Here is a 4,483-nt window from a genome sequence, read left to right as displayed (position 1 = left end):
ATTTTATTTTGTAAAGTGGTTTCTTGCATCATACAACACAATACAATGCAATTTACAGTCACCTATTTGGCACATGGTGTTACAGACCAAGTAAAAAATCATGAATTCATGTCAAGCCGTTCATAATGTCCAAATATTTTTAGAAGTCTCATGCAGCGTAGGCCATTGAACACCACATCTAGGATACTGTAGGCTATATCATAGAACTCAAAAGAACTCCATTGGTTTGGTTGGTAGGCCTACATTATGCTCAAATAGCCACAATAGCCTATTGGCTACTGTCTAAACCTGTAAGGGTACAGCCTCAGTGTTCACTGTAAAATTCTCACAATGTTCAGGTTTCTGCTCACAAGACCTAACATTTGCTCAGTGCCCCAAAAGGGATCATTGCTAATGAAATATAGATGTCTTATTGAGCCATGATACTGTGTGATATACTGTGTTTTCAGCCACTCTTGGAGGACAATGGAGGTTACATAGAAAATGCCTCTTTGTTATTACAAACCAACGTGTGTCCTTATTGCAGTATATTAGGGTATTTTCTGCTCTGTCATTCAATCTTTATTGAATGAATTCCCATGAACACTGAATAAATAAACTGTTGTGTGATTCCGTCAGAGGGAAGACTGTTTCTCTGAAGACCTTCCCTTGGGTTTGTTCACACACAATCAGCAGGCTAAGTGAAATGGATATCTATGCCTGTATAAACCACACACACACACACACACACACACACACACACACACACACACACACACACACACACACACACACACACACACACACACACACACACACACACACACACACACACACACACACACACACACACACACACACACACACACACACACACACACACACACACACACACACAGGAGAGGACACTGCAGTCACAGATAGTATAGAGTGTGCTATGAATCTCAATCAGCTGAAGTTGGTACCTATAGAGACAGTAAGGGGTTAAATTGATCAGAATCGCATTAGGGGAAAGATGGATCTTCAAGCAATTGAATATGATAAAACTGCCAATTTAAATCGGCATTAGAATCTCAAGTGTATTCGAAGGCCGCTTCAACAAGCTGCATCCCAATTCAACCTAGGTTGCATACATTTACTTCTAATGAGAAGCTGTTAGATTATGTTCATCCCAGTGGGCTAGTTTAACAGGAAATAATTATTTGAAAAATGGTTATAAAACACAAGTTAGGCCTACTCAAAAAAAGGTGTCATAACATACAATTTTAAAGTATGCCATAACAAACATTTGGCAATTTGGATATAGATGTTGTGGAAAATGTAAACTTTCAGCTTTCCGTAGTTCAAACAGCTAGCCAATCACAAAAATAAGACAGTTGTCAGTCCCAGAACTCCCCATACCACTGTCTGTGCTATAGCTCCTCTTTCTTTTATCATGTCCCTGAGTGAAACAGAGCCACAGGCTGCTTACTCTCCATTTAACAGCCAGAATAAACAAGGATGAAGGGTGATGAGACATTCTTCATTTCCCCCGAAGGCAAACTTGGCCGGGGACAGCTGCATGGCGAGCGCATGACGGAGCTTCGGGATGTCCGAATGCTTCAATGCGGCTAGCTACAGGTGATTCTATTCCCCTGGGTTCTCTCCATCTGTCTACCTCTCTGTTAGTTCACAACAGGTGGTTACAGTCTTGGCAGTTCCACTCACACTTACACTCATGTTTAACTCACTTTTAGTCACTGTTGTAACAAGAGCCCACGAGTGAAATCACACACCCTACAGACCAACATTTACAGGTTTTTATTGACAAAAGCCCCTCAGTTGTAGGTGTTGGAGAACAGGTATTCCCTGTGCCTGCATTAAATGGGGTGAAAGGGGGGCAGTCCTTCCTTTTACGGAGTAGTTTACGCCCTATCACAAGGTAAAAACTACACTCCTCTCCCTTCCTGTTTTACCACTCTGTGTCAAAAGACTGACACTCTCAGTGTCAGTCTTCCAGACGCCAGAGTTTATCGGCTATTCAGAATGAGAATATAGTCAAATTGACAGGATTATATTGTTGATATAGTAATTAATGATATAACGTTTAAACGACTACTACTGATAGAGTTAATTCAAGGGTTTCTCTACATCCAACCCTTAATGATGCCCCTCTAATATTCATTTGGATAGGATTACCAAATTAATCAAATAAATTAGATAATTTAATTATTCCAGTAATTAATCAATACATTATATTGAATATTAATTAGCCAAAAGTCACAACATAACTGTGTATTATGGTGTTTGTGTTGAATATAGGCCTACTGGATGTTGTTACTGAATGAGCATCTGTCAGCGGTGGTTTTCGTAAGGTTGTCTAAGTTAAACCATAGTGCTACAGAGCAAAATGTTTCTAAGCTTTACGGCAGAGGAGGCTGGTGGAGGGAGCTATAGGAGGAAGGGCTCCTTGTAATGGCTGAAATGGTACAGTATCAATGGAACGGTATCAAACATGTCAAACATATGGAAACAACACGTTTGACTCCGTTCCATTAATTCCATTCCAGCCATTCCAGTGCACCGGTCCTCCTTTAGCTGCTCCCAGCAGCCTCCTCTGTATTATGGTAAACAGAAAATAGAAACATTCCAGAGCGTTGTGATCTTGAATGTAGCCCAGGCCTGTGTGTGTGTCATGGTGCAGCTGCTCCCCACAGAGGGACAGAGCTACATCTGAAGGACACAGCTGAGCTCTTACAAATCTACCTCCTTCCTCTCTCTCTCATCCCCCCTCTCACCCCAACTCTCTCTCTCTCGCTTCCCTTTTTTCTTTCTTTCTCTCTCTTTCTTCAAAAGTGCAAACTCAAAATTCCCTTCCCTCACTTACTTAACACCATTCATCAAATGTGTAGAATTTAAAAAATGAGCAGATATTTTCCTAAACGAAATTCAACACTGACAGTAAATGACACAAAAATACTTGCATTTTTGTATACAGAAACAATTGGAGCTCAGAGTACCCCATGTCTAGGCATCATTTTGCATCATTACATAGGGAAGATCAGGAATCCACTGAAGATGTTGTGGTTTTTTGAGTCATCATGTAATCTGTAAGTAAAGTGGAGGCGCGGTAGGCCAAATCCACCTCCTCCAGCTCTAGAGTTACAGCACTGGATACATCCTGATCCCATCCATGGTTATACTGATGTGCCTGCATTATTATCTGGTCATTCCTGTACAAGGCTGCACCCACGTAAGATGATGAGCGGTCACCATGGCTTGTGAATCTGAAGAAGTAGAGTCCTCTCACTGGTGCTGTGAAGAAACCTGCATCAGAGGAAACAGAGCGAGATCAACACGGTCAGTCTCTCAAAGCCACCAGACACTGGAGCAGCCTGTTAGTGATGTTGGACTCAGTGTCTGTATCTGGTCCCTATGGACATGTGTATTCATACATGTAGATTGATGTGTTTGCACTACCTGTAACTGGAATGCAGGCCTGGCTGATGTTAGTGATGACATTGGAGGAAATCAGGGTGATGTCAGTAGGCCTGGCCGATGTTGGTGGTTTCAGAATGGTTTCAGAATTGAAGGGTCCCACTGTACTACCTAAAGCAGCAGAGAATGCCACCTTTGGTATCTCTGTGAACACAGGAAAATGTTAATGATTTTTTCACCATCATACACAAAAATATGTATTACATAAACAATGACAACATCGTTAATAAAATGATGAAGAAAATAACAGAAAATAGTAACACCCCTTGTTCTGCAAGACTGTTCGTCTTACCTGAATTGACTGTTTTCAGTTCCTCCACCTCTCTCGGTGGCTGTCACTCTGCCCCCCAAAACTGCAACAATATAAAAAATATACTTTCTGACCAATATTGAATAAAACACTAAAACTTGTTAGAAATAGTTCACATAAACAGCCTTCAAATCCCTTTATAAGTATATGAATATCCATGTCTTACATGCATTCTCTCTCTTCAGCTCCTCTACTGACTGTCACTCTGGTCCCAAGTCCTAGGATATCATGTAACAATACTAAAAAACTGTTGATGACTTCATCAAACCATGTCTTTGTTGATCAAAGTAATCAAATGACATGTAGCTGTCTTACTTTCCCTCTGTTCTCTGTCTACAGCTCCTCCACCTGGCTCTCACTGGCTGTCACTCTGCCATCTAGTGCTAAAATGTCATGTAAAGAAAATGAAAATGATGCGTTGATGAATTCAAACAAACAGCTTCTTTCTACATCAAAGTAATAAGGCTAGAGGTAACTTCTGGGCTTTACCTGTCTTCTCTCTCTCTCCAGTTCCTCCATCTTGTTTTTGTGGAACTGCAGTTCAGTCTTTGTGACACTCATCTCCACTCTCTGGTTCACCCCATCTTTCTGCAGCTCCTTCACCTGGCTCTCACTGGCGCTCAGTCTAGCCCCCATGGCTGACAGTTCAGCTGTGTGGACTGGAATTACAGGAAATGCTCTTTCATGTTCAGATGCCAACACTTATATGGACCAGGT

General features: G+C 41.4%; 1 long non-coding RNA gene across 1 annotated transcript; it reads right to left on the bottom strand.

Moving 5' to 3' along the window:
• Positions 1 to 1,776: 1,776 nt before the first annotated feature.
• LOC106605782 (uncharacterized) lies at positions 1,777 to 3,828 on the bottom strand. The gene is made up of 3 exons (XR_001328935.3): positions 3,749 to 3,828; positions 3,439 to 3,600; positions 1,777 to 3,285 (listed from the first exon to the last, which is right to left on the bottom strand). It is a non-coding gene; the product is annotated as an uncharacterized LOC106605782 (long non-coding RNA).
• Positions 3,829 to 4,483: the final 655 nt, after the last annotated feature.

This window comes from Salmo salar, chromosome 05 (genome assembly GCF_965601325.2).
Source record: "Salmo salar chromosome 05, fSalSal1, whole genome shotgun sequence".
In the NCBI taxonomy this organism is placed as follows: Eukaryota; Metazoa; Chordata; class Actinopteri; order Salmoniformes; family Salmonidae; genus Salmo; species Salmo salar.
The sequence above is the reverse complement of the archived record's forward strand: the minus strand, read 5'-3'. Positions and strand labels throughout refer to the sequence as shown.